General features: G+C 46.8%; 1 protein-coding gene across 25 annotated transcripts in view; it reads right to left on the reverse strand.

The window, feature by feature from the left end:
• Window positions 1–6,840, reverse strand: part of ZMYM2 (zinc finger MYM-type containing 2) — a 95,501-nt gene extending 88,661 nt beyond the window's left edge. For 6 of the 25 annotated variants that reach the window (XM_072850548.1, XM_072850547.1, XM_072850536.1 and 3 more), the window contains exons 1-2: window positions 5,041–5,329; window positions 4,659–4,716 (exon numbers count right to left, since the gene is read on the reverse strand). The gene's annotated coding sequence lies outside the window, so the exon portion shown is untranslated. Of the gene's footprint in view, window positions 1–4,643; window positions 4,717–5,040; window positions 5,330–5,489; window positions 5,637–5,779; window positions 5,883–6,276; window positions 6,296–6,350 lie in introns of those variants that run through there. The other 19 variants (XM_072850528.1, XM_072850545.1, XM_072850541.1 and 16 more) reach the window with 10 other exon arrangements.
• Between the last annotated feature and the right edge of the window lie 4,789 nt (window positions 6,841–11,629).

The following is an 11,629-nucleotide window of genomic DNA, read 5'->3' on the forward strand; positions in this document are numbered from 1 at the left end:
GGAGCACTGAACACTTGCTTCTGTGTCCCTGCCTCAGCGATGAATCCCTACCACCCCCATCAGATTATTCTCCAGTGGCTAACAGTAGAAGGGGCAGAGAGGAAGTTATGGTGAAGGTAGCTCCAAAAGCCTTGGGAAACACTGAGAAAGATGGAGTGCTTAAGCATTAGGACAAACTTACAAAGCATAAATACCCTCCAAACACAGAGCAGTTTGAAAAATACACTGGTGGCAATCACATCACTGGAGACTCTCAGTTGACCACAAAACTGAATAATCTGTTAATTTTAATTATATTAGACTAGTAAAATCTGAGTATCATCTGTACTATAACCATTGATTTAAATAATTTTGTTCTGATAGCAAACTGGAGTAACAAAACAACTTTCATCGACATGTCCAATCCACAAGATACTTCAGGTGAAGGCATGAGAATCCCTGAGGGGACAGTTACAAGCTAACCTGTCTATAAAGGACAGTCGCTGATCTCATCTAATGCAACTGTTGATGTTCTCATCCATACAGACATATAATCAAATTTCATGTTTGTGTGAATCCTATCAAACTCCAGCAGCACAGAATTTCACAGAATAAATATGGGTTTTGTCTTAAAAATTGTAATTTCTGGAAGCTCACAGAAGACAAAAGCCTTAAATTGCCAAAACAATTCAATTATAAATAAGTGCAAGTTGAAATCATAGAATCATTTAGGTTGGAAAAGACCTTTGAGATCATCAAGTCCAACCATTAACCTAACACTACCAAGTCCACCACTAAACCATATCCCTAAGCACCACATCTACATGTCTTTCAAATACCTCCAGGGATGGTGACTCAACTACTTCCCTGGGCAGCTGCTTCCAATGCTTCACAACCCTTCTAGTGAAGAAATGTTACCTAACATCCAACCTAAACCTCCCCTGGTGCAACCAGGAGACATTTGAGGCCATTTCCTCTCATCCTGTCACTTGTTACTTGGGAGAAGAGACTCACACCCACCTCGCTACAACCTCCTTTCAGGTACTTGTGGAGAGCAATAAGGTCTCCCCTCAGCCTCCTTTTCTCCAGGCTAAACAACCCCAGCTCCCTCAGCCACTCCTCATCAGACTTGTGCTCTAGACCCTTCACCAGCTTCATTGCCCTTCTCTGGACACGCTCCAGCACCTCAATGTCTTTCTTGTAGTGAGGGGCCCAAAACTGAACACAGTATTCAAGGTGTGGCCTCACTAGTGCGGAGTACAGGGGGACGATCACTTCCCTAGTCCTGCTGGCCACACACTTTCTGATACAAGTCAGGATGCTATTGGCCTTCTTGGCCACCTGGGCGCACTGCTGGCTCATACTCAGCCAAGCCACCCAGAGCAGCAATGAATGCTCTTTGGCCATCTCAGTGGGGGAAAGGGATGGAGATCCACACTGCAGCAAAGACACAAGGCACCTGGGAACAGGAATTAGGACTTCTCCCCCAAAAAAGGCAGCAGGATCAATAGCCCAACTGAAGTGCATCTACACCAATGCACGCAGCATGGGCAACAAAGAGGAGCAGTTGGAAGTCATTGTGCAGCTGGAAAACTATGATATAAAATCAATATAGTAAAAGTGTTAACTGAAGAGGACATACCACACAACTGCATTCCAAAAGTCTCACATTGCTCCCTTCTACCTAAAATTTATCCTATAAGTACAAAACACTATCTGACAAACTCACAAATCTTGGTCCAAAATGAAGAATACTGGCATCTAAATTGAGCAGCTCATTCATATACCAACTTAGCACCTACTGCCAGCCATATCTGCCAGCGGCATCTGCCAGCGGCATGTAGGGTATGCTACAAGTATGGAAGAAAAGCTAAGTTTCCTCTGAACTCTAATCTCTCAGAAATCCAGTTATCCTCCTGGAGCATTCACCTAGTAAGATTAAATCACTGAAACTAAATTAAAGTTAAAAAGAAGTTGCAAAAAAAGCGCCTTCAACTGTTGAGTTAAACTCACCAGTTTCAGCAGACAACAAAACTCCTGTAGCATACAGGGCTTTAAGAGCCTCATGAGGCAAGAATTACCTCAAACTTCTCAGAAGGGACAGCTTACTAGTCTTTTGAATTCTTCTGAACTTCAAATTTCAATCCCTTTCCACAGCTAGATTGAGTTAATTGTTGTGATGTACATGTCTTCTGGAAAAAAGAAACAGTTCTCCACAAACAGTGGATTTTCCATTAGTAACAATACTTGATCTAAATTCTTCACAGAACTCATTCTGCTTTTGTTGCAGAGTATATCAGTTGCAAGTTCTGACACAAGACGATACAACTTCAGTAATTCTGTATTTAGTACTCGAAACCAAAATGAAAGCTACTATAACAATGCAAGATTGTTCATGATGCTGCTAGACAAAAAAAAAAGGAGAGCAAGACAGCAAAAATCTGAAAGAGGTTGTACCAGTTTTGGTCCCACATCCCTCTGAATACTTGAACAAGCTCTGTAGAAGACAAAGAAATTTGCTTTCACTTTTTCACTGGCATTTGTATACTCTTGCTGATGCAAATCCCTCTTAGCACATTATTCCAGGGTAAGCAACAGTAGAATGCCATCGTGTATTTGGGGTCAAGAGGATTAATAACAATAATATAAAGCAAATTTATTAGATCCTCTAATTAAGACAGCCTTTTATTAAAACAAGTTATTTAGTTTAACTACCTAATAATGTCCCATCATCACCTTCATTTCACAAATTGTGGCTGAGGAGTTTGGTTCCTAGAGCCGATCTTGCAGCAGTAAGCACGGAATACATTCCCCCACACAACAGCATGGCCTATCACACATCATAGGATACACTTTTTACCTCCAGTCACGTGCTAGAGAAAAGGCTGTACCATCACCACCACAGTTGGAGGAGGACAAAGTGCCATCTACTAGGATGCTTTTTGTGCAAGACGTTAGTGTAACTCACAAACCAGCTGGCAACTGCTTATTGAGGTCTACTGAGTCTTAGCTATACAGCTGTTCTTGGCAGCATTCTCATCTTTTCATAGGCAGCCACACAAAGCTGCAATAATTTTTTCAAACCAGCTCCAGTACACAACATCCTTTTTCACTCCCTTCCAACACAACAGCCTCCCTCCTTCCAAAGTATTCCTTGCCTTGATCAGTCTTAGAAGTAACTTTTTTAACATGAAGAAGCATCAGAAAAAGCAGAACAGCTGTTAGACTGGAATGTATAATGAATCAGAAGTAAAATTATCTGGTAGCCTTACATCCAAGACACAGTAAGGGTTTAAAAGTTACAATTAAAATTTAAAAATTACAGTAGTAAATCAAGGCATAGAACAGACCACTTTATTAATGATAACAGGCCATACAAACTCTCACCGTCTTTCATGAGGTTGGTAATTTTAGAAGCTGAGAATAAATCCAAATCTGATGCCTTCCTCCTAAGCAGTGAGGTTTTGCAGAGAACCACTTATTCTTTGTACATGTAAGCCACCAAAAAGTGACAAAGAAAGTTGCAAGCTATGCAAATCTGGGAAGTCTACTATGTAGAATGGCAAGGGAGGAAAAAAAAGAAAGAAAAAAATATTTCAAGATACTGGCAGTGGGGAAGACTACAACACCTGAATCCCCCCTGTACCCAGGTGAAGAACCCAGAGCGCAAGACAGGCGCTGCCTTTTTGTTTTGTTCTCCGGCCGCACGTTCCCCCCGGGCCGGCGGCGCTCCTCGCGGCGGCCTCTAGCGGCGGCGGCCCGCGGCCGCATCCCAACTCGGCTCCTCAAACCGCTCCCCGTGCGCACACCGCCTGACTTTCTCCTTCGCTGCGCTACTCGGCGATTTCAGAATCCCCCGTGCAGCAAGAAAAACCCCAGTATCAAAAGGGGCGCAAAACAGAGTCAAATTACACCCCAATCCTACGGACAGGGACTGGTAATCAGCCTCTCCTTAGCCGACCTAACGCCCAACAGAGATCACAATCTGCTTTGAAAATCCCACACAGATGAAACACTGAAAATGCTCGCTAGGAAGAAGCTTTGGGTTTCCCCAGTGACCTCCAGCTTTTTGGGGAAGAGGCAAAGCAGATGGCTCAGAAGCCCCGTGCCAAGGCGCACAAACTGCCAAAGGCGCCCAACAAAATCACCCAAGCAAATCTGCGGGCATGAAGAACCAGTCCAAACGCACAAAGGAGACACGCTGGAGTACGCTCCGCAAATTGCTGGGTTATTTTAAACCTCTCATTCCTCTTCTTAGCTTCAAGATACGCAGGACACGGGATTGGAGAAACAGGGGGAAAAATTTAAAGATGGCTAAAGATGTCTCGTCACGGATTTTAATACACACTCTGAAACTCTAGAGGGCACCCGAAATATGCCCTCCCCCTCCCTCCTGAGCCGGGTAACGTGAGCAGCGGCAGCAGCCCGTCGTCTGCTTGCCGGAGTTGGTACTGCAGGAGCGATGTCTGCAGCAGCAGCGCCCACCCCGAGGAGGAGCCGCCTCACAGCCATTACTGGGGCTTCGCCCCAGGGCAGCAGCTGCTGGACCCAGGAATTTCCCCACCCAACGCTGGAGGCCCCTCCTTCTACCCCAGCCCCCAGAGAATAAGGGGGGGTGGGTCAAGCCCTCCCTAAGCAGGTCTAACAGAGGCAGAAATACATACATAAATAACACTCACAATGGAGCTCCCTCTCCTTGTTGGTCTCTGCCAAGGCTGCACCAAACTGGGCTGGAGCCTAAGGGAAAGACATGGGGTTAACATGGGGCAGTGAGGAGCAGGCAGCGCCCCCAAGCAGCGTTTCCTTTGCTTGGCCAGGGCAGGTACCGCCTGCATCACCCACCACTTCCCTTTAATCCCAACCCTTTAAGTAAATAAATAAATAAATAAAAATTGCCCTCCCCGGGGGCGGTGGGGTACTCCTCAAGCACACCCACGCCGCCTGCCCCCGCTGAAGGCGGGGGGACAAGGAGCCGCCCCGGGCGCAGCTGCACCAGGGGCTTCTCCGCGCGAGTGCGGGGGAAAGGCAGCGGCGGCACCCACGGCGGGGAGCAAATATTACCTGCTAACTTGCCTAAGCAGCCCTGAACCGGCGCCCCGGGGGGTCGCAGGGCCCTCAGCGGCGGCGCCTCAGCGCCGGGCGAGCGCCTCGGCCCCCCGCACGCTCCCGCGGCAGTTGCCCCCGGTCTCGGGTTTGCCCCCCTGCAGTCGGCCAGCAGCACTGCCGCCTCCTGTCCGCCATTAGAGAGACCCAGCCAAACAATACGGGAGGGGAGCAGCGACGGCGGCAGGATCCGCGGAGCGGCGCGCCGCGCCGGGCAGGGGAGGGAGGCACCCGCGGGGGGGTGGCGAGGGCGGTGGGTGGGGGAGGCACCGGGGCAGAACAACAGCCGAGGGCCCGGCGGGGAAGGGAGGGAGGGAGTTAAAATAGGAGGCGCTAAAACAGACCCGGCCCTTCCCCCAAATGCCCCGGCTGCCCCCGGGCGCCCCCCATTTACCCCCGTCGCCCACCTCCAGGCCACGATGGTTGTCCGCGGGGCTGCCCCCGGTGCTGCCCGCGCCCCCTCCGCCGCCGCGAGAGGTGGCGGCGCAGCGGCGACGACACCGTGGAGTACTTAGCCCGGGTAGCTCGGAGGCACCGCGGCTGCTCTCCCATCCCCGCCCTGGGGGCAGTTCCGCGCCGCCAACCGCCCGCCAGCCCGCCCCTGAGGCGCAGCACCCCGCACCCCCACCTTACCCGGCTCCCCACCGCTCGCAGGCACGGACACCCCCCACCCCCCCCCCGCGGGGAACGCACGCACTCTGCGCTACTCCTCCGGCGTCTCAACTCTAACTCGGTCCAGTCCCGGGCGAAGCGCAGCTGCTAGCGAAGGGGCGGAGGAACCGGGCCAAGCGAGCTCGGGAGAGATCCGCCTCCCTGCCCCACCATTGGCTCCCCCAGAGGGCGGGCTCTCGCGCTAGGCTAGCGGAGTGGGTGGGCCGCCCATCCATCAGAGTCGCCCGCAGCCGGTTGACCCTATAAACTGCCAATCTTCCTCTTGGCCATGCCTGGGGTTCTTCCCACTTTGATCCATCAGGTTTGAGGAACCCGGATCGTTGCCCACCGGCTCGTTACCCGTGTCCGAGGGCTGCGCTCGCGCTCCCCGCGCAGCTCTTTGACAGCAGCAACTTGCAGAAGTTTGCGCTGCCGCCGGTCCGGGCCGGCTGCGCTCCGCCGGCGGGGAGGTTGCGCTGCCCATCCCAGCCTTGCGCTCGGTCCCTGTGGACGCCACAGTCCGGCCGTGGGGCGCGAGCTCACCTCTCCCTCTCCGCCCCCCGCCGCCGAGCGACAGGGCTGGCAGGACTCCTCCGTGGCCCTCCGAGAGGTCTTACCCCACTTCTCATCCCAGCAGGGCTTTGAACCTGGGGGCATTTCCATGAGGGGCAGAGCGTGGATAATGGAAGCGCTCCCACAGGGGAAAGGGAGAGAGCGCACGTATCCCAGGGAGGGCGCCTCCCCCGCGCCCCCGCAGCCTGCCCAGCCGAGCAGCGCCTCCTTGCCGCCCTCGCCCTAGGACGCCCTCCTGCCCCCGCCCGCTGCGGGGGAGGGCGCCATGTCAGCCGCTGACATGGCTCCTGGAGGAGCTGCTGGTGGTGGTGGTGGTGGTGGTGGTAGCAGTGGTGGCGTCCTCCATTTTGTCGGAAGCTGCTGCGGGGAGCTTGGGACCCATTCGAACCAACGTGAGGCGCAGCGGGGCGTCCATTTGAGGCGCCTCTGCCCGGCTCCCCGCGGGAAGAGGAGCCGGGTGCCCCCGGCAGTGCCGCGGGCTGGGGAAGAGTGCTCCGGGCGGCGACGGCGGCCAGGCGCCGGGAGCCAAGCTCTCCGCCCGCCCTCCGCCAAAATGGAGGATGCGCACTTCCCTTGCGCGGCTCCTTCCCCTGCGCTGGCCATGGCACTCACGCCCGCTCTTTCGAGGACTTGGGGAGCTCAGCTTCCCGTCTTGCGCGCTGGTCCCGCTCTGCCCCATTTACTCATCCTTCTCTGCCCAGAAGAGGGAGAGAGAGCGAGCAAATACCCGCCCTGTCTCCTCTAGCCGGTATCAATTCGTGTCAACCACGCGGAGCAGTGTCCCCTGGAGAGAGCCTCCTGCATGCGCAAGGAGCCGGGTTCAAGCCGCTGGCGCCATTTCCAGCCGGGAGCGGGGAGCCTCCCGCGGGATGAGCCAGGGGAGCCCGCGGATCAGCCTTGCTCTCGGGCGGCGCAGAAGTCACTTAAGGACTGGCTCCTTCCTCCAGCACCCTTGATGTGTTTGGTTAATAATTTTCATGTGTGGGAGAGAACAGAAATTTTCTATCTTCTATTGTCACAATACATCTAATTTCTTCCTAATGGTCCCACCCAGAGACACAGGCTTCAATCAACGACTCAAGCCAAAAGCTTGTCCAACACTGTTACTGTATGTTGTTGATGGGAATTTATGGGTTTTTTTCACACCATCCTAGCCATCAGATGAAGCTTGGACGGGGCATTTGGTGTGGGGGGAGAGAGTTACCTTAGGGCTGGTGGCAGCTTGCACCGCCATTGTTCATGCCTGAAAGAAAAAGGTGAGCTGATGGCGAAACAGCTCTAACAAACACAACCACTGCCAAGGAACAAAGTGCCACGGAGATGAATCACCACCCGTTTTGAAGGTTTCCTCAAAGTTGCCCTGTAAATTCATAAACTTTGTTCTACAGCATCACACCGTCCAGTTAATTATGTTCATAGTAATCAGACAGCTGTTGAAATTTCAACGTTGAATCTCATATGCTCCATCAGGTCAGCTGACCATTTCCATTATTAGCCTTTAATATCTTCTAGGTTGGTAGAAGTCAAAACCACGTTAGGTCATCCTCCACATTACATATTTTCCAACCTTTCCAGCTGCACATCTCAGGAAGACGTCTTTTGTTCTACAACAGTGCTTATCCATAAACATTTAAGTTCTGGTGAAGTTCAGAAAGAAATTAAAGAGGACTTAAGCACCTGTTTTTCAGAGCTTTGATGCATCCAGAGATGGATGGTAGAAAATAAGTGTTTTTCTAATTTAGAACACGTTAAGTGAAATGTATCACTCTTATTAGTCAGTAAAAAAGTAACCAAAGAGCACCTTCTTCTTACCATTGCCCTAGCAATAGATATTACCTGACAGTGTTATCTAGGACTTTTATGTAGCAGTGTAGCAACAGACCATTTTCATTAATGTTTTAGATTACACAGTTCAAACAGAAATTTTAATAGTTTTGCTTGCAATTTTGGAACTGTACTGAAATGTATTTATATATAAAAGTCTATAACTCCAGAGAACCCTTGCCCCCCCATAGACATGTAACCCTATTTTTGAATTTGTATGTTCAAATGTAGACAAAAATAATTAAATACACCATGATTTTTCCATTATTTTTTCAACTGACATCAGGAGAAAAGAGGAAAATGTTCAGACACCTATGTAAATTCCTCTTAATCTGTAAAACCATGTATAATTCAGATTATTTTTAACAATAATCCAGATCAAATAATTCCTTTTTATGGTTTGAAAGAGTTAGCATTATCTCAAACACCAAGCAGTAAAATCTCTTCATGAACAACAGAGATCTGAAACAGATGTATTTGTAGGCTCCACACCGCTGCTTTCATGGACAGGCCTGATGTCAGCAACTTCACTAAAAAATGTCAAACGTATTGACTGGCAGTAGATAAATTCAACAAAGCTGAACCAACAGTATGCTCAATGACTTACAAGAAGAGTGACATCCTTCTATCTGTCATGGAGTAAAATTGTCTCAAAAAGCAGTCAACTGTATTTGAACTGAGGAGGAGTAATCTAATATATTTCAAAGAGTTTATGTTTGAGCAGGAATCTTAAGAACACTGCCAAGCCAACCTTCAAGTGATGCATAGTATATTGTAGGAACAGAATGAACATATTTTAAAGATACCTCCTGCTATCAGCAATAATTATCTATGATAAAGAATAGTGGCATTTGTTCCAGAATTAGAAGGGAACATATTCCTTTGACTGAAGGACTTTTTCAGCCTGAACCCTGTTTAGGTTTACATCAATCTAATTGTCCGGGTGTCTAGAATAGAGTTCTGAGGAAAGAAGAGGAAATACTTGAACATGATGTCTTTCACTACTTCATATATGTAACACTTGGAAAGTAGAGGTTCCTGAAACCCTTTAGAACACAGTTTATTACAACTGATTTGAAGATTGGCTTGGGAAAAAATTGTGTTTGGAATGCAGATAAAACTTATGTTTATAGAAATGTCTGTGTGTTTCCACCACCTGTGGAAGTGAAAATGGAGTATAATCCGTTGTAAAGGATGTGACCCCAAAATTTCTTTCATGTCATTGTTGGCTTCTATACTGCCCCACCCCACAAACCTTGGAATCTCTGCCTTGCACAGTTTTATTTATCCCCTTTATCTTATTCTTTTCTCTACTTTCTTCCCCTACCATTTCTGCCAATATTTCTTTTTCTTTTCTGGCCTTAGTCTCACTTCTCTGTCTATTTAGCCTCAATCCCCCTTGGCCATCACAAAGAAGAAAGATGTGGACAAACTGTATTTGTTGATGGAACATGTCAGGTTTTCACTGTCATGGCATAACAGAATTCTGGTCTACTAGTTGGTTGCCCAACACAACTTCAAGAAATAGTAGTGGAAGGAAAAAGATTAAAAAACCAAAACCAAACAAAAAAAGTAGAATCTTAAAACAGCTATGATCAGTAACACCTTGATAATTTTGTTTTTATTATATAATATTCCCTCTATTGGTGTTCCAATTTTTGAGTTTCATTAGCCATTGCAGCTATTCTTCATAGACTAAGCTCTTAATGAAAAGATACCGTATGTGTGTATATTTGTACTGTACATAACAGAACGCAGACTATAAAAAATTGAAAAAAATTGCTTTCTACAAAACATTACCTGTGGTTTTCATTATGGTTGTTGAACTACATATACTTTTCATAATATTCATAAACAAATCAATATGTATCTATAAATAAATTGCATTCAGCTGTTTAATTTGCAGCTTATTTAACCAAAAGGATAAAGGTCTTTCAAAAGGTCAAATAATGAGACAATATACACTATCCTATACGATTATTATTAATTGCATGATATAATATGTCTTCAAATTACCTTTATGCCACATCCCGTATTTCAGTTTTGAAAAAGTAAAGAATAACTTATGTTCTAGACTGGGTAACCTCCTCGCAGAAGACATTGCAATACAGTAAAGATTAAGAATGGAATACCCAATAAAGTGTTATTCCGAAATCACTTGCAGTGAATTTACAATAATCAACATAATTTTTACTTGCAAAATAATTTTTATTCATTTTTAAATATGGGGTTTTGAGGGTTTTAGTTGGATAAATCTGTTGTCTTTATGGAGAAGAAATGACAGTGCAAAACAGAATATAGGACCTTAAGACTGGAAGAGACTCCTTGGGACAGTGAGTCCAGTTTCTTGCTATTACAGGAAACTGTGTCATATAATCCCTTCCAGAAACTTTTCAAGCTCCATCTTAATGGTAGTTTGATATGTTTATCCCCTACTCCTGTTGCAAATCTGTTCCAGAACTTCATTGTTTTGGTGGTTAGAAACCTTCTTCTAATTTCCAGACTAAATTTATTCAAGAATCCATTATCCATTTGCTTTTGTGCCAGTATTCATCCGTTGGCTTAAATAGCTCTTCTCCCTCCCTGGTGTTTACCCCTGATATATTTATAGACAGTAATCATATTCCCTCTCAGCCTTCCTTTGCTAGACTAAATGAAGATCTTTTAGTCTCTTCTTGCTCAACAGATCTTCATTCCACTCGTCATTCCACTAGTTTTTATTGCCACCTGTCCCAGTCTGAACTCATCTGTCTTGAACGTGGGTTCAAATTCCCATAATATTCCATTTTCAGTTGAATTACTACATTGCACAGTACATTAATATTTCCATATCTCCATTAAATATTGCAGTCTTGGGTGTGCAGTTGCCTTTTTGCACAACTACATTAGATAACCACCATCTATTCTAGTAGTACTTTGAACATAGTAGTACTATGTTCTTTTCTACACCACTCATTTACTGGGAAAGTTCTCTGTTAACAGCAAAATTTTTATTAGCCTCCAAGTGCATGACCTTGCATTTTGTATTATAGCAGTTTGTTTTGTTTCCATTAGTTAAATCATCAAGGTCATTCATTGTTTTTCCATATGACATCCCACTGCAGCTGTGTTGATGATGCTGCCTAATTTAGTGAAACCAGCCAATGCAATAAGCTTATTTTCTCTTCTTCGCCAAACAATAAGATCAATTCCAAGAATAACTCCCAAAGAAATCTACTAGCAGGCACTCTCCAATTTGACACTCTCCTGTTCAGTACTACCTGCTGCCATTTCCCTCATTCTGCTCTGGAAAATATAATCTTATCTCTGTGCTTATCGATGTGTAGCAAAGCTTTTTTGCTAGTCAGTCCCTCTTTCCCTGAAAGCTCTCTACTTACTCTCAATTATCCTTTTTATGCACTGTGTTAGCACCTGCTCCTTGAAGAAACAGGAAATCATTTCCATTTCAACTCCTGACCTCCTCAGTTCAGTTGACTTGATTAACTAGGTCCCTTAGTTT

The sequence above is a fragment of the Ciconia boyciana genome, chromosome 1 (genome assembly GCF_034638445.1).
Source record: "Ciconia boyciana chromosome 1, ASM3463844v1, whole genome shotgun sequence".
NCBI classification, from domain to species: Eukaryota; Metazoa; Chordata; class Aves; order Ciconiiformes; family Ciconiidae; genus Ciconia; species Ciconia boyciana.